The sequence below is a fragment of the Bos indicus genome, chromosome 22, assembly GCF_029378745.1.
Source record: "Bos indicus isolate NIAB-ARS_2022 breed Sahiwal x Tharparkar chromosome 22, NIAB-ARS_B.indTharparkar_mat_pri_1.0, whole genome shotgun sequence".
NCBI lineage: Eukaryota > Metazoa > Chordata > Mammalia > Artiodactyla > Bovidae > Bos > Bos indicus.
Window position 1 is genome coordinate 4,673,430 of NC_091781.1, and position 19,306 is coordinate 4,692,735.

Genomic DNA, 19,306 nt, shown 5'->3' on the forward strand with positions numbered 1-19,306 from the left:
AAAAATATTATCTGTTGCATGGCGCCTGCCATGTTGCTCTTAAGATCACTCCATCACTTCCAAGATTGCACTGCCCACAAGGATGTCCCTGGCCCCCAGTGATGCCTGTGCAAAGTTGACCATCTCCAGATAGCTCTAAATTGCTGAGAATGACATTTGAAAAACCCAGAGTGTCAAGACTAAATCATAATTTATGTAGAAGGGAAAAAATGCCATGGTTCCCCCATTTAAGGTCAAACTTCAACACAAACATCCAATTCAACTTCAAGCATCAGCTCCTAAAGCCAATTTCCAGTGTTTCATACATTTACTCATGATAATGTCAGGGAGACCTGGTGTGCTGCAGTCCCTGGGGTCGCAAAGAGTCGGACACAACTGAGCGACTGAACTGAACTGAATGTCAGCTTTAACTTCCGCTGTTCATCACTTTTGCAAACTCACCGTACATGGAAGCCCTACACTGTATTCTCAGCCCTCTCTCTTGAGCAGATTTTCTGCCCCCATCCCCATTCCTCTCCCCCTGGAAGCTGCCACTCATGGTAACTGTACTTGGAGGGGCCACACCAGTTGCAGTGTGTCCCAGCACACTGCCCCAGCCTTGAGCAGAACTTAAGCCAAAGTGCTGCTTCTACTGAGTAGAGACTATCATTTTGACTTCAGTGTTCAGAAAATTCAGGGGCAATAATGAAAAGAAACCTTTCTGGAACCCACCCCTCAGGAACCACAAAATGGTTTAGTCTAGAAAATTTAGCCAAGGCTTGAATGCCACCTGAAGCACTTACTCCTTATGTGTCTTGGTTAAGTCACTTAACCTCTCTGTGTCTATCCAGAAAAGAACAGAATAATAGGATTCACACAGTGGGTTGTTATGAGGACTATTTTAATTAAGATGATACTCTTGTGTGTGTTCACACTAAGTAACTTTGGCAAAATCCCTTTGCGTTGCCTGTTTCCAAATCCCCCAATGGGGATACTATCGAGCAATTTTAGCTGTAATAGTCTATGGATGTATGTTCATTAGCATGGCTTTAATCCAACTGGAAAACAACAGCAACAATAAGAAGTGACACTGATTTTAGCCCAGGCCAGGGCAAACTGCATCAAAACCACTGCCCTTCCCACTGAACTCATGCTGGGCAGTGAATTCTGAGAGTAAATCTTGAATAGTGAAAGGAAAAAAAAGTCTCTCAATTGAGAATGTTCTCTGACATTAAGTGGTATGTAAAACTGTTATTTTTTCTTTCTAACTTCTAATGCCCTATCTCCACTTCCAACTGTGAAAATTGCTAAGTGTTGACCTTGTATTCCCCTGAGACCAGGGCAGCCTTCTTGATAACTGTGGTCAGAATCTGATTTCTAACTGCAAACATACATCACTCCTTGCATTTTAACTTCTTAGAAGGCAGTCAGATTATTAGCTCTGTGTTGTTAAAACAAACAAACAAACAAACAAAAACAGGGGCTTATAATGTATTTTTTTTCTCTCTTAAGCATGGTTTACTTATGAATCAGAAATCTAATAAGAAGTTATAAACTGCTGAGTTTACATGGTATCCTATGACTTTGGGTATGTCAGACTTCAATTACATAAAGCACAAACCTCTCTAGATAAGCCAAGCAGAAAGAAATTTAATATAGTAAACTACATTGAATCAAAAATTAGTATAAGGGGGACTTCCTTGGCAGCCCAGTAGTTAAGAATCTGCCTTCCAACGCAGGGTACACAGATTCAATACCTGTGTGGTTCATGAACTAAGATCCCACATGCTGCAGGGCAAGTAAGTCCATGCTACGCAACTAAAGAAGCCTGCATAAGGCAACTACTGAGCCACAAGAAGAAAAGGCCCCGCCCCACAGCTAGAGAAGCCTGTGTGCCGCAGTCCTGACTCAGTGCAGCCAAAAAAAAAAATAGCAGAAGGACTTGGATCTTGGGCTGTGCCATGAGTATCTCTCAGAAAAACACTATGGAATTAGTTCATGAGGGCAGCTATCCAGGAAGGCACTGGCCAGAGTGCCTTCAGAGTGTGAGCTCCGAAAGCAAATTCGCTTGCTGTGCCCATACAGCCAAGCCATGCCTACCAGACGTCTACTGTGAAAATACTGGACGCTCCTTCCCTGGCCTCTTGACATGCATAATCATTCTGAATTCAATGCTATTACAGGGAAAAAATACCTCATTCCAGCTATGTCTGAGCCCCACTTTCCTGTTCCAAATCTCATAGAAGTCAGTCTGATTCGTTGAAACTAAAGACTTGGAATTGTAGCTACAAAAGAGCAGAGAAATGTAATTTTTGGCTAGTCAGGCTCTGTAGTACAATGGGGCATTCTGGAAGGACAATGAGATTCTTGTAGAAAACTAATCCACCACAGCCATCACAAGCATTTATGGAGGATTTTTTTTTCCCTGATTGCAGAAGTAAAATGTTCTTATTAAAAAATGATAGGCTGAAAAATGTGTAAAGAAGAAAATAGTCTCTATTTATACTGTGAACATGTTAATATATATTTGTCTATGTAGAATTTTTCTACAAATTTGTCATTAAAGACTCTTACATTTATTTGTTGTTTTTAAGTCCTCTGCTTTTTGGGGATTTATGTTGGGGTCGCGGGGGAAATGATTTTAGTGCCTGTTTCCAATCAGTCTATATTGTATTTCAAAGTATCACTTAGAAAAAACTTCAATTTTCAATTCATCTGGAGTCTCTGTTGTAAGTCAGAGCAACAATACCCAAATATTGTTTTTTTAAAAAAAACAACTGTTTTTATTTCCACAACAGATTAGATTCATAATCTAGCATTTTTCTTTAACTTTGCTGTGCCAAGTGCTACAAAATACAGAAAAATATTAAATGGTGTGTATAGTATTATATACTGTGTTGGCCAAAAAGCTCATTCAGGTTTTTCCATAACACCTTACGAACATTTTGGCCAACCTAATATTTTAATTAGCACGCATAATGAATTGAGTGTAACATACTGAAAAACTAATGTAAGGAAGTCTGCTGACTAAAGGAAAAATGATTAAAATAAATTGTAAAAAGTAAAATTCAAGAATTTCCCTATAACCAATCCAATCTCATAAGCTTTTGATTGATATTGCAGATTTGATGCAAATATTTGTAAAACAAATAAATATTCCTGTTTCATCACTATGAATATTTGTAAAGAACCTTAGCACGAGGTAACACCTCCGAAAGATCAAATCTGACACTGATTCTGCCATAATCAATGTGAAAAATATGATCTACAAATAAAATGAGTTAAAACAATGACACATTCATTAGCTGGCTGTACCCCAGGGGTGGGGATGGGGGGCTTAAAAAGCCAAGCCTGTGATACCATCTATCGCAAACTATCTCCTGTTCTTCTTTAGGAACTGAATTGCTTGTCACCAGAATCCCCCGAAATGTTTGATTACTCAGGGAGTGTTAGGGACTGAATCTTATACCCCCACCCCTTCCAAATTTGTATGTTGAAATTCAACTCCAGGACTTCAAAATGTGACTATATTTGGAAGGTCAGGCCTTTAAAGAGGTAATTAAATTGCAGCGAGGTGGTTAGGCTGGACCCTAATCCAATCTGACTCGTCTTGTAAGAGATGAGGAAGCAGTGTCAGCCTCCAGGGACACGTGTAAGGCCGAGTGAGAACACAGTGGGAATGAATGACACCCTCTGCAAACCAAGGACAGAGCTTTCAGGAAAAACCCAAGCATGCCAACACTGAGATCTGAGACTTGGCCTCCAGAAGTATTAGAAATAAATATATGTGTTGTTTAAGCCAACTGCTCTGTGGTATTTTGTTATGGCAGCCCTAGCAAACTAATACAGGGAGAGAAAAATGAAATGTAGAATTTAAACAAATAAGTCCGATGCCCCTCTTGGTATAAAAAGTTGTTCTCAGAACTTCGCTGGTGGTCCAAGGGCTAAGATTCCGAGCTCCGGATGCAGAAGGCTGGGGTTTCATCCCTGGTCAGGGAACTAGATCCCACAGGCTTCAGCTAAGTTTGCATGCACAACTGAAGATCCCACATGCTGCGGCGAAGACCTAGCGCAGCCAAATAAATAAAGAAGTATTAAAAAAAAAAGAAGTTGTTCTCAAATAGGGAATTCTGCTCCACCTAGGAGACATCAAGCAATGTCTAGAGGCCGCTTGACTGTCTCATTGCGGGGTGGGGTTAGGGTCTACTGACAGTGAAAAGCAACTCTGAGATACCCTACAATGCACAGAACAGCCCCCCTCCTTCATAACAAAGAATGATCTAGCCCAAGCACTAAAGATGAGAAATTGCACTATAGTGGCATGAATTTGCCTGGCAGGTTTGTGACTTGAGGATGAGGAGATTTAACTTTTTTAAATTTTTTGCTGGTTGGGCCTACAAAGGCATTTCTGCAACAGCTAATTATCTTGTGCCAGCCACTTTGAACAGTTAGCTAGAGGATGTTTCACTAATGATCTCCATCAGGCCAGTTGGCCCTACCTGTGAGGAACATATTGAACCAGGGAACTTTCCACTCCACAATTAGTAGAATGGAAACATTCCCGCTATTCCATTCTCACAAAACACAGAAGGCAGAAACTAATTCCATATGTCAAATGTATCTTCCTTTAAAGATGAAGGACAAATAAGCCCATTCTTTTTACCCACAATGTACTGGACATGAATTATTAAACCAATTAATCACTGAAGTGAATTTTTAAAAGCCTATTTAGTGACAAGGAATATTAAAACTGACTTAGGACAGTTTTTTTTTTTTTTTTTTAAAGACAATGAGTCACTTGAAGCTTAATTCCTGTCATTTATATCCTCTGACATCGCTCTCCTTTTCTCTTTTCCTTTTACCCTCATCTATAACTAGTCACCAAGGAAGAACGAGAAAGGCAGTGATGTTAAAACCTGAGAAGGTGGATTAATGCAAGGATGCCCTGTTCCTCCCTCGATGAAGGTGGGCCTCTTGCTTTTATGGGCTATTTGATGCTCTTTGGATAGAATAAGCACATAATGTTCTTTGCCTGGGGACAAATGGGGATGATGGAGGGTGCCTGGCTTGACTGACCTCTCAGAGTTCTGCATGTAGGATTTTTTTTTAAGTCCTTTGGATTTAAAATTGATATCCAACCAAGACCTACCGTATAGCACAGGGAACTCTGCTCAAAGTTACATGGCAGCCTGGATGGGAAGGGAGTTTGGGGGAAAATGGATATATGCATATGTATAGCTGAGTCACTCTGCTGTACACCTGAGACTATTACATTATTAATCAGTTACACTCCAACATAAAATTAAAAAGTTTAAAGGAAAAACTTTTAAGTTTAACTGTTAAATCTTTGTAGACTTTATCATTTTCATTTTTTCTTACACCTTTCTTTTTCTGGTGATATTTTAAATTATCTCCCATTTTCTATAAATGATAATAAAACACATAGCAACCTACATGCAATAATAGATCCTACTTTGTGTGATGTAATAAAAGGTTTTAAATTAAAAAATAAGAAAAGTCCTTTAGAATCACAGAATCACCTAACAATGGAAGGCTCGGTGAACTCAGTTGACACAATGGCTCCAGCTGGTATTGTTATGTCTGGCTTTGATGTGGTAATGGTTATTTAGGTGATTTCAGTCATGAGAGACCCCGCAGACCACCAGCTCTGCTTGTCCCCTGCTTCTTTCCCTCATCAAAGTAAATCAAAACTTTAAGATTCACAATTCATTAAGCTGACTCAGTGAGTGCATGATAAATTGGGCCGATTAGATTTTATATGTCTTTAGCTCCACAAATCATCATTTATGAGTCCCACTGTTGGACACAGAGTGATAAGAGAAATATGGAGAAATACGGGGACCAGGGCGAGAGAACCTCATTTGAATTAGACAAATGAGGCCCTGCTGGAAAGGAGCGCCCAGGGTCTCTGGACAAATTTATGAAGTCAAAACAAAAAATAATTACAGTGCAGAAATGGCTGGTGCTGGATGAACCAGCTTCATTCCTAATGTTGGTTGGCAGCTCTTCATCCTGATTATTCCATCTGGAGATAATTGTGTGATATCATCCATAAAATTAAATCATAAATCAACCCAACTAGTGAATAGGCCAGCAAGCTGCTGAGAAAGCCATGCGTAGGGGAGGCAAGATTTCTCATCTTGTGAGAGACACGGGAGCGAAATTAAGAGAAGATCTGCCCCCAGCATGTCCTCAGGCTCACTTGCTGACAACCTCCACAAATGTCCACGTCTCAGCAGAACCAGGACAGCCAACCTGTTGCCTGCACACATTTACTGATGAGGGAAGGGGGTTCTGTTCATGAAGGGAACCATGTACTACTCTTCAAGCATCTCTGCTGTGAGTTGTTATGTTCAGTTGCTCATTCATGTCAGACTCTTTGTGACCCCAATGGACTGTAGCACCCCAGTCTTCCCTGTCCTTCACTATCTCCTAGATCTTGCTCAAACTCATGTCCATTGAGTCGGTGATGCCATCCAACCATCTCATCCTCTGTCGCCCTCTTCTCCTCCTGCTCTCTATCTTTCCCAGCATCAGGGTCTTTTCCAGTGAGTCAGCTCTTGGTCTCAGGAGATCAAAGTATGGGAGCTGTTGTGAGTTGGGGATGTCCAAAATGGAATACTTTATTTCTTTTCCCAATGAAATGTTAATAGTGATAGAAAGTTTATAAACACTAAGGAAATCTTAAACAAGAGCATATAATCAAACAGCCTCAGAGGCTTAGTGTTTGGAGAATTAGAGAGTACACTATGATCTCTGACTTAGTAAACTGTGGTTAATCTGCATGGCTATATTTGGAAAGCGTTTCTCAGAGGACAAGGAATCCTTTCAAAGCAGTGGTTATGATGCATATAAAAGAGTAATTAGGATAAAGATAAACATATTATTTAAATGGCGACCACTGATTTCCATAAGTGTCTTTGCTGTGGCCGGTAAGTTGGAGGGAGTCAAAAGTCAAAGACGATCCCAGATTCCCTAAGAGCTCAGGCTGGAGCAAATGGCTGAAGGGCATTTAATACTTCTTCCAGTCAAATCATTTGAGATGATAAATCCCACTAGCTTTGGAGATTCTGCTTATGACCACAGTAAATGCAGAGTCCAGCTGTACACTGAGCTTCTGAGCTTTCAAGTGGGAACAGTAGCAGATGCTGGGAGGCTGGCGGCCTGTGAGCATCTGCAGGAGGACAGTCACTGTGCCACTCAGCAAAGACGCCAAGTAGAAAGACGATAATGAAGATAAATTCTTTCTTGTCCTTTTCTTCCCCCTCGGAATAATATTAAGATCATCAGAGCAAGAAAAGCCACCAGTTCTGGAAAATGCTTATTCTTTTCATTACATTCCCAATTGTACTGTGTCCATATACTGCATGTACACAGAACCAAATATTTGTAAGTATAGGAGTCTGGTTGGTTTTTGACAATTCTAAAGTGTAGGCGAACCAAAAAATGAAAAAACCTTTGTAGGAATAAATACTGTTTGCCTGTTTTTAATGACTCCCTTTCCCTCATCTCCTAACCCCCAAGAATGTTTATTTTCTATTATTCTTTTTAGCCAAACTCAATGAGAAACCAGGAAACCACATACCAATGTGATGATAATGAGCAGCACTAGAATTCTGTTTTATCAGGTTTATTCAATTGGCCAGAGATCTTTCAGTTGCAAACCTCAGAAACCCAACTCAAACTAGTGTATGTAAAGAGAAGAAATTTATTGTCTTATGTCAGTCAGTCAGTTCAGTCATTCAGTCATGTCTGACTTTTTGTGATCCCATGGACTGCAGCATGCCTGGCTTCCCTGTCCATCACCAGCTCCCGGAGCTTGCTCAAACTCATGTCCATCAAGTTGGTGCTGCCATCCAACCATCTCATCCTCTGTCATCCCCTTCTCCTCCTGCCTTCAATCTTTCCCAGCATCAGGGTCTTTTCAAATGAGTAGTTCTTCACATCAGGTGGCCAAAGTATTGGGGCTTCAGCATCAGTTCTTCCAGTGAATATTCAGGACTGATTTCCTTTAGGATTGACTGGTTTGATCTCTTTGTTGTCCAAAGGACTCTCAAGAGTCTTCTCCAACACTGCAGTTCAAAAGCATCAATTCTTTGGCACTCAGCTTTCTTTATAGTCCAACTCTCACATCCATACATGACTACTGGAAAAACCATAACTTTGACTAGACAGACCTTTGTCAGCAAAGTAATATCTCTGCTTTTTAATATGCTGTCTAGGTTGGTCATAGCTTTTCTTCCAAGGAGCAAGAGTCTTTTAATTTCATGGCTGCAGTCACCATCTGCAGTGATTTTGGAGCCCAAGAAAATAAAGTCTGCCACTGTTTCCATTGTTTCCCCATCTATTTGCCATGAAGTGTCTTATATAAATTTATCTATTCATCTGTCTATCCATCCATCTACCCTTAATCTAGTCATCTACCCATCCATTTATCCATCTACCTGCCCATCCATCTATCCATTTATCTTATCATCCATCCATCCACCCATCCATTCATTCATATATCAATCCATCCATTCATCTATCCATCTATCTATCCATCCAACCATTCATCTATCCTTCCATCCATTCGTCTATCAATCAATCTGTCCATCCATCTGTCTATCCATCTGCCTACCCATCTATCTATAAGTGCACTGGTTCAGAAATGGCAGCATCCAAGTCTCAATTAATGCTCTCTTGTGTTTCCTCTCTTTGTCCCAACCTCTATGTCCCTCTCCATCTGTACCTCTTGATTCTACTTTTTCCCTTGGTGTTATTCTCAGTTATGTTTTTCTTTCTATAAAAACAAAGCCCAAGTGGCTCCAGACCTATATATGCCTCAGGATCCATGATTTCCCAGTGGAAAAGAGACTCTCTTTCCCAGGGGTTTTAGAAAACCTAGAACAAAGGGATTATAAAGTAGAGGAAATTGTGGCTAGGCAATCTGATTGGAGCCAGACTGAATGTCTTGCACTTAGCCTACAACAGGAAGTTTGCTGAAGTTTTAAAGTTTTAAAATAAAATCCCGAATCTTTGTTTTAGAAGGAATACTCTGTCAACAATGTGAGAAATGAAATAGTATTGGAGAAAACTAGATTTAGAAAAGGAGTGCGTGCGGCAGAAGGTGAGGGGAATAGATTAGAAAGGATGAAAAACAGATCGCACAGGCCTCTGAGGAATACAACTGGAATAACTTAGTGACCAACTGAATGTGAACAAACGAAGAAAAAGGAAAAATGAAAGACAGAACAGATGTTTCCAGTTTGGATGATTAAGTGGATTTTAAGGTCCTTCATTGATATTTATGTTGAGACAGCTCAAAGTACAGAGTTTGAGTACATTCTTTCTTTGCAGATATGGTAAAGTAATTTTTCTATCCCCAAGGTAGAAATATGAACAAATCTAGTATTACTACCTCTTATATTCCGCTCATAGCAGAGAAATTGTGAACAGATTTTAGGCAATGCTCAAGACTGAAATTAGAGTAATGCTTTTATCAACAAGGCCCTTTAGTTAATCATTCACATTAATTCTATTAAAAGACCTCAAAGTTTAAATACTACTTTTCAGCTTTTAATAATTCACAGTATTGATGTTATAATTGTTTGACTTTTCTTAAAATATGGGTTTCCCAGTTGGTGCTAGTGATAAAGAACCTACCTGGCAATGCAGGAGACACAAGAGATACAGGTTTGATCCCTGGGTTGGGAAGAATCCTTGAACATGATTTAAAGATTTTTTTATATGTTCGTTTATTGAAGGCTGCTTTTACCTGGTAGAGGACAATTATCTAGTAGAGGATATGCTGGTAGAGCCCATAGGTGCTGGAGTGCCCACAATGTAGGTAAGGAAGAAAACACTGGGACCCAAAAACAGATGCGCAGAGTTTGCCAATTTATTTTTTTCATGTTGAAGTATAACATTGTAACATTCTCTATCTAGATTCCTGAGTTTTTTGGCATCTCCTTAATTTTTTCCTCAAGGATAGTGCTTCAGTTGAGTCCCATTTAGCTGGCTCTAAGCCAACAGGAATTTGTTACCAAATACAAGCTCAGGGTACTGCATTCAGGAGGGAGACTATGGGGGTGGGGGGGTGGGAACTGGGAAACAAAAGAGCTTCTGCATTAGGTGACCAGCCTAGAATCCCAGATCTCAGGGGAGCCAGACACATTTGCAGAGTGTTGGAAGAACTACAGACCTATTTTGGGACATCATCTTTCAAACAAGGCCCATGAACCACAGCAGCATGTCTCTGAGTCATTTGGTAGGTTTTCATAGGCCAAGAATGTGGTCTTTAATTTTCTGAATTGTGTTCAATAGGAGGAAATAATTTATAAAATGTGATACTTGATTTTCAGCCTGGCTTCTAAAAACTGTGGTCTATGCATCAACGTCTCAATATCTCCTGCTTGCTTGTTAAAATGTATGTTCTTAGGCCATATCTCTGGCCTACTGGATCAAAACCTCATTTTAACAATATCCCCAGGTGATTTGTATACACATTAAAGTGTAAGACATGGTCTCCAAAGTGAAGTGCAAAATTAAAACAATAGAACTTTTATTTATTATTATTTATCTCATACCAATTTCAATAATATGTATATATTTTATATTGTATATCACTATAGTTAGTGCACATCTATTATTACTGGGGTTATGTTTATAGACTTTTTAAAATATAAATATAGGAACATAAATTTTTGGAGACCACTGCTTTGGAAGGTTGCAAGTGTATCATCTAAGTCCTTGAAGATATAAATAAAAGAGGAAAGAACAAAGCGTGGAATATTCTGTCTGGAGTCACCTTCAACAGTAGTCTGTTATCTGTTATCCCAAGGTCATGACGACTAATTACTGTATCTATGAATTAAAATGCTCGTATAGCCCTCCAGGAAACTTCTTAATCTAACTCATCCTCAAGTGTTTTTTTCTTTTCCTGTAATACCTGATCCCAGAACACAAAAGCAAGTTGAATCCACAAATCGATGCTTAGGAAATTATCAAGTAATAAAGAACAAAGCAAATTCAGAATCTGCACAATCCTTTCTCAGACTGATCAAGGGAGACATAGAAATCCATTTTAAAGTCCTTTCATTGCACTGGATAGACAATGAAATGCCAGAGAACAGATATGTGCTTGCCAAGGGTGAGAGAAGTGGAGGGAAGGACCGGGAGTTTGGGGTTAGTAGATCAAAACTAGGATACATAGGATGGATATACAGCAAGGTCCTACTGTAGAGAACAAGGAAACTACATTCAGTATCCAGTGATAAATGACAATGAAAAGGAATATGAAAAAGAATGCCTCTATGTGTATAACTGAGTCACTTCGCTGTACAGCAGAGATGGGCACAACATTGTAAATTAACTATACGTCAATTGAAAAAATAATGAAATGTAAACACAAGGGTCATTAATGACCTGATAAGGGTTGCATACCCTTGGAACAAGGAAGCTCCTGCTAGGTCTGGCCCATTTCTGAAATGTATCCTCCTGAGTAACTAGTGATGCTTTGAGTCAGCCACCTAGGCCCAGGCCAATTTCCTGTTTTTTAAGATTCTTTTGATGCGGACCATTTTTTATAAAGTCTTTATTGAACTTACTACAATACTGCTTCTCTTTTATATTTTGGGGGTATTTTGGCTGTGAGGCATATGGGAATCTTAGCTCCCTGACCAGGGATTGACCACACCCCCTGTATTGGTAGGCAAAGTCTTAACCACTGGACTGCCAGGGAATGCCCTCTTGTTTCTTTCTTGCTTCCTAAATCTCTATCCTTCTCTTTCTCTTTTTTTCTGTCCTCTTTGCCACATATTTCAGGCTATAGAGGTGACTCACATTAACAGAGAAAAGAGAAATCAGTCAAAGGCTCTTGGAAAGATATTAATAGCAACATTTAACTTGAGAATTACCTGAGGATTTGGTAAGTAGACATTTCTTTCAAGCAATGTTTAAATTTATTACTTTCGTGTATCTGAACATGGCATTTAGGAGAAATTCAAACACCAGGTCCCAGGCCAAACGATTTTCTTTTCAGCCTTTGTATTCAAGATGCTCAAGAATTTTCATTTACAGTGCAAAGAAAACACATTTAGAACATTGCCTCTGTCCTCCCTTCCAACGATCTGCATTATGCTTGACCCTGCAGGCACCCACTTGATCCACAGGCGACTCTAGTTTATGGAAGCTTCCCTTTTCCTATGTTTTCCCTGCATCACTCTCAGTCCATGAACAGAGAATATCCATTCACTGGATCTGCTTTGATTAAGCACCAACACTGTCATCAAAGGCAGTGTTAGACTCTAGCTATGCAGAGTAAAAACCCTGAATGCCTTTTATTTGAATTTTCCCAGAAGCAGTCCATAAGGCTAGGACTTGGATGCAGGCAGTATTTTGAAGGTGATCTCAACAAGGACAAGCAGAGGGGTGGGGGAAGTGAAATAAGAAATCTGTACATGTCATCTGTTTATGGGTGAATCCTTGCTGTGGGCAGCTGGGACTCAGCCCTGCTGGGGACACTTGAAAGGATAATGCAGAGCATACTTCAGAACTGTCCAAGTGAGGGTTGAGGAAGTTGAGCGTGTCATATTTCCCTCCAGATATGTCCACAACAATGTCCCTCAGGCCAGATCTTCTTCTTGTGATGTGACCTTGAGGTTCCTTTATTCAAGGACTTGGATAGATTTTCCACTTTGGTGGAGGTGGTGCTGTATGACATCAGAAGCTTGGACGTCAAGGGCGATACAGCTTCTTCCTGTTTCTCTTGGGATGCTCATGCTTGTAGGAAGCCTTAAGGAGCCCTCACAGAGAAATTATATGGTGTTCCAGCCATCAGACCCACCTGAGGACCCAGCTACAGCCAGCACTGACCCAGAATTGGGACTGGGCAATTCCTCTGATGGTTTCCTTCCACTTTGGGTCATCAAGTCACTCTGAGCCTTTGCATCTTCCCCAGTGAGGCCCAAATATCATAGACTAGATGCTCTATGCTGTTTCCAACCCCTGACTCCCATAACTGGTGGGCTCCCAATTAGGATTGATGCTGTCTTTCAGCTCTGAGTCTGGGGGGTGTGCTGCGTGGCAGTAGGTAACCAGGCACTGGGGCACTCATCCATCACACCCTGCGTCCGTTACAATGCACCAGGTTCCCAGCACACCCAGGCTGCCCTGTGTGGCCAGGGATGCGCCTGCAGCCTTGTGCAAAGACCTCAGGCAGAGAGTGACACTCACAGTGGGAGCTGGCAGTTACAGCTGAGCACTGAGTGGACACGGGGCTCAAGAGCAGAGCACCGCCACCTCTGCTTAAATGGCTCACGTGGTGGGTGAAAGGCAAGCAGGTAAATGGAGAGACCTGATGTCAGAGTTAGCGGAGGGCACTCTGCGGCTCCAAGGAGACCCACCACCCCTGGCCACTGAGGACCAGGACGGTTCCCCAGAAAAAGAATTAAGTGAGCAGCTTAGCCCCCAAGGTTAAAACCGGGAGAGGTTTCTCCAATACGCCAAACCCCTCTGGAGAAACATTTACAAAGACATCTGTTTTTTAGGATAGCATTATGTTGGCCTAAAAATGAAACCCTCATAGGTAACAATTAAATATACAGTCACTACTGGGTTCTCCTTTCTAAGAGAATGAGGTCTCAGAATGGACAAAACTGATTTCATGACCCGGCTAGCCTTAAGATGCAGAAGGACATCTTTGCTGTTTTGGGAAGTAAAGAAGACATGCTCTTTCATATTGATATTCTACAAATGCTTGCTTAATTCAAGAAGGTATGTTTCCTAGGGGACTTCCTTGGTTGTCCAGTGGTTAACACTCTTCACTCCCAATTCAGGGACCTGGTTTCAATCCCTGGCCAGGGAAACAGCAACTAAAAATCCCACAAGCCACAACAAAGATCAAAGATTCCAAGTTCTACAACTAAACCTCAGTGCAGCTAACCAAATAAATATATATATTTTTAAAGAAGTTATTTTTCAAAATGAAGATAGAGAAGAAATTGGAAAAATGTAGTTTTGGTTATCTATCTGAATATGAAGGCTTTATTAAACACTGCTCTTTTTGACAAATTCTGAGCCTCTATGCATCCAATTTTTCTGACAGTTTCCACGTGCTGAACAAACTCTTCTCCATGTGCATCTTTGCATGAATACATTTCTTAGTGTTTATTTCCTGACTCTTAAATGAACTTTTCATCTGAGTATAACATACAGAGAAATACACAAATCATTTTAGCTCAATGATATTTACAAATATGTACATTCATGTAACCAACACCCAGGTGAGTAAGAATAAGCAGAACATAATCCAGCACCCCAGACATTCTGATCTGCCTCCAGAGACAATGCCCCCAGAGGTGATCACTCCCCCAGTTTCTGACACAGACTAGCATTCCCTGCTATAAATGCCTTATGGATGGGATCGTACTGTGTGTACCGGGCTGGGCTGCCTTCTTCCTTTCAGAATGACTTTAGAGAGATGCATCTATCTTGTGTATAGTTGTTCATTTTGACCATTTGATCTTAACTGCTATTTATTAAATTTTTATGTTACTGGAAAAAAAAAAAAACAAAAACAGGAGATTCATGGTTATCATCTGATATCCTGACATTCTGCTTCCAACTGAGGAAAGCCTTTATTAGCAAGAAATTAAAAGAAAAAGAACTTTCTGAAACACACTGCATGAGTTAGTGTTTCCTCCGGAAGCTTGGCCAGGGTATGGGATATATTAGTCATTCTGAGTATTTTGTCCTCAGATGTCCTGACCCAGAGGTTGGACAATTCCCATTGTAAGTTGAGATTAATGCTGTCACAGGCTCTCTGTGTATGACTCTGTATTGCAAATGTAAAAGTTAGATTTTAAGTTCCAAGTGCCATCAGTGATGTTATTTGCTTGCATTATCATAGTTTGGGCTCATTGTCCCTGTTAGGGCTGGGAATTTGGGGTCAAACATATAGTAAAGTTCCTTTCTAGTAGAAACATCTCAGGGCCTAAAAAAAAAAAAAAAAAAAGATAATCTTAACCTAGTGATTTTATTACTAAGTTCTATGACGCTGCAGTAAAAGTGCAGAATATTCATTGCAATAAAAGTGCAGAACCTTCATCTTCCTTGCTCAGAAAGCAGCAGCATGCTGGGATGAGCCTGTCTCCAAAGAGGAAAAAAACTATCTTAAAATGCACATACAATTGAAATTGCAAAAGCAATTCCTCCAGGAAGTGGGTGACCATCACCCAAGCAGTGTAAACAAGACCTTAGTTTAATCACAAATGGATAAGAGCACAGGTAAACAGCTCAGGCCATGTTTCTTGTCACCTTACATTCCTAAATTCCTCTTGGCAAGGACACCCCAGTTGAGTAGTCTCTATATGTATCTAGAAGCTACTATGATGTTCTGAAAAGGTAGAAGGTGCTGGGTCTAGTTTAACAGCAGGAGCTAGAAGGCAAGGAGGGGATTGAACTGCCCCTACTACACTGGGATTCACTGTTGTTATCCTTTACAGGAGAGTTATTAACAAGACTAAGCAGCTTTATGAGTAACCAACCACAACAGTGAGCGACCTCAAGATGCCCAATACTGGTCACTAGCATTTGTGATGCCCTCATGGCATATTAGGCCTTCTCCATGGATGACGGCGTCTGAACATCGCAATAACTCCCCAGGTGGTCACATTACTATGTCTGCATTTTCACAAATAAGATAGTGAGACTTAGGGAGATTTCCCCAAGTCACAGAACTGGTAGAGCTGGCTTTGAATTTTAAGGGGTCTAACTCCAGGGTCAGAGCTCAGAGCAGCACACCACATGCCTCGCCGCTAAAGGACTCTGTAGCACACAGTGCCCCAGCCTTCCAGGACCCTTGAGCCATATAAGTGAGATGGCCACACACAGTGCTCGCCTGAGGGCTCGACCATAACAAAGGCCACAGTAGGGACGTCCCTGGTGGTCCAGTGGCTAAGACCTCATGCTCCCGGTGCAGGGGGCCCAGGTTCGATCCCTGGTCAGGGAACTAGATCCCACATGCTGCAACGAAGAGTGTGCATGCAGTAATGAAAGCTCTTGTGTGGGACAACAAACACCAAAGATCCTACATGCTGCGATTAAGACCTGGAGCAGCCGTAGAGTTTTTTTTTTTTTTTTTTAATTCTAAAAGTAAACAAGTAAATGAAGTCCACGGTAAACTCTGGGCACTATTACTGTGAACAGAACAGTCGTGAGAGAACGATCGACCTGGAGGATTTAGTGGGTCTTCCCTGGTGGCTCAGATGGTAAACAATCTGCCTGTCAACGCAGGAGACGAAGGAGTCACGGGTTCGATCCCTGGGTCAGGAAGATTCTCTGGAGAAGGGAATGGCAACCCACTCCAGTATCCTTGCCTGGGAAATCCCAAGGACAGAGGAGACTGGCAGGCTACAATCCACAGGGCCGCGAAGAGTCAGATACGACTGAGCAAGTAACAACACGGCTCTTAGTATGAACGGAACGGTAGTAAGAGAATGATTAGCCTGGAGAATTTAGTGGGAACATGGCAGTAGTCTTAGAAGTAACTTCCTGTGGGTGGTGATGCATAGATGGCAGACAGCATGGCATTGTGGGAAGGCCATCCACTGCTTTAGATCTAGGGCTCTGCTGATTCTTTTTATAACTGACTTTTGGCAAATCACTTAACCACCTTGAATCTCTTTCTGCATCTCTCTGATGGAGACAATAATTGCTACCTTTCAGAATTCTTATGAAGGACATGTAAAAAGTGCCCTAAAAATGTCTGGCACATAATAGAAACTTGCAGAGGTTAATTTTCTTCTCAACAACCTCTGTGACTCAGGACTAGAGGATGGAATTGTGATCAACCAGAGGAAGTTTAGATGCTGTCCAAAAGTCATTGTCTGAATGAGCTTCCTCAAGAGAAAGTGCTGGCGTGCAGTGGAAGTTGCTCAGTTTTCAGAAGGGGGATGGGCTCGTGAACAATATTTCACCCTTAGTCCTTCGAATATCATGGCACCAAGAAAATATTCATACAGCTTTTCAGAAAGTTCCCTTGAGGACACCACAGACAGCTCTCAGTTAACCTCAGGATCCATTAACCTTGCTTACAGCCGACAGCGGTGATGGGAAGACCGTCAGAGCCTCATGGGTCCTGCTCACTGGTCTGCTTCTTCGTTGCTATTGTGCAGTTGCTCGGTCCTGTCCGACTCTTTGTGACCCCATGGACTGCAGCACGCCAGGCTTCCCTGTTCTTCACCATCTCCTGGAGCTTGCTCAAACTCATGTCCACTGAGTCAGTGATGCCATCCAACCATCTGTTCCTCTTCTGTCCCTTTCTCCTCCTGTCTTCAATCTTTTCCACCATTAGGGTCTTTTCTAATGAGGTGGCTCTTTGCATCAGGTGGCCAGAGTGTTTAAGCATCAGTCCTTCTAATGAATATTCAGGATTGATTTTCTTTAACATTGACTGGTTTGATCTCCTTGCAGTCCAAGGGACTCTGCTTCTGGCAAAGCTTTGTTTCCTCTGCAGTTCGGGGTGGTGGTGATTTGTGTTAATTTTCTTTGTGACAGCATCAAGGATAATGCCTTATTAAAATGATTTTTAAGACCTTCTGCTCATTCTATAATTGTCCTTTCTCCTTTTCAAACCAGGAGCCAGGGACTTTGCCTTTTCTCTCCTTAGACTTTTGCTAAGCCGAGGTAACCTGAAAGAGGCAGGGACCCAGTTGAAGGCAATAAAGGGGAGAAGATGTGTTTCCATCTAGGAGGGGGTTAGAAGGCTTCCATCCTGTGAGCAGGGAGGACATACCAGGCCCTCTGCTGGGAGCAGCCCCAGGGAGACAGGGAGACTTCAGAGGGTACTTCTTGGTGGATGCAGAGAACCAAGTTTCCCAAAATCAGCCACCAACACCAGGAGAGTGGGCAGCAGTCAGCAGGCCTAGAGGAACTGGGCAGTGAGCATCTCTCGTGAATCAGGGAGTCAGGACCGTGACAACAGCAGCTTCCTCCACCCATGCCTACATCCTGGAAATTCCCGAACCCTGATGGGAAGCAGCAGCCACTAGGGCTGAGAGCAAATCCTCCTTCAGCCTAGTGAGTCTGGAGTCTGATTTAGGTTGATCCTTAGAAAAGGAATTACGGTTATTTCTGCCACATCTGATTTTGTAGTGGTGAGTTTAACCTTCCAAAATATAAACCCATTTGAGAGTTTTCAATCTAAGGTCATAGCATCCAGGTCTCTCATTTTGATTACAAAGTGCTGCCTTGTTAACCCAGTCAAAGGTAAGGACTGAGGGACCCTAAGAGTATTAAGTGATTGATTCAGATGCGTCTACAGGAGTGAAATTTGTAGTTTTAGATTTCCCAGCTCCTAATTGCTCTCTTTTCAGGTTTGAGAAATTCTGTCTCGATATGATAGCCATTATTTTAAGCAAGCTTTTATATCTGCTTGTGATATTTATGGAAACTAGGCAGAAGATGGAAATGCAAGGGTGCCCTCCGGGTGCCTTTAAGAACCCGGCCCCCACCTTCATGCACAGCTCTCACGTTGCTTCTGCCTGGTGCTGGGAGCAGGGGGCTTAAAGAAAGCGCTTCATGATTGAAAAGGACTTTAGCATCCTGAGATGAAAGCGCTCTGTGAGACTAAAGTGCCTCTCCTTGAAGGATTACCTCTGTTTATGCTTTGGCTGCCACTTGGTCGTGTTGAAGGGAAAGGCTGATTTCAGAAATTGATCCCTTTACCCCTTGAACGAGCTGAAGTGGGCAGCATTGAAAAGAGATTTCAGGCTGCTGCTGGAGGCTTTATTGTGGAGGCTGTTATCACCCTGGCGTGGGGACAGTCTCAGGGGCTTGGCTGGACTCCAGGAGTTAATGAAGGCCCCAGAGAGTAACCTCAGTCTCTTTGCTGCTGCAGCTTGCACCCTTGAAGGTGGGTGAGAGAAGAGCTCCTGAGCAGGAGGAAAAGGGGGCATCTGCCCAGCCACCCACTGTCAGCTCGTCGACCCCCACTTGGGTCAGGCTGCTTTCTAGCCTGAGATAACCAGGCAGTGAGTGCCCACACAGTGGGCTCAGGTGAGGTGGAGACTGCTTTAGCTCAAGTGGGGACAGGGAGATGCAATAGGAGGGAGAACGGACTCCAGGAAGATGCTCCTGACCCCTGGTCACTGCACAGGATGCTACTGTCTGCAGTCCTACGAGCTGAGACCCGGGAGGCTGCATCTCCCTGTCTTTCGTCCGCTTCGTCATCACTCCTCATCCCACACTGGCTTCCCGGTCTTGGATAACCTTTCTTTTCTTGAAATTTTTACTTTTCTTCCTAATGTCTCAGTATAAGTAGCTA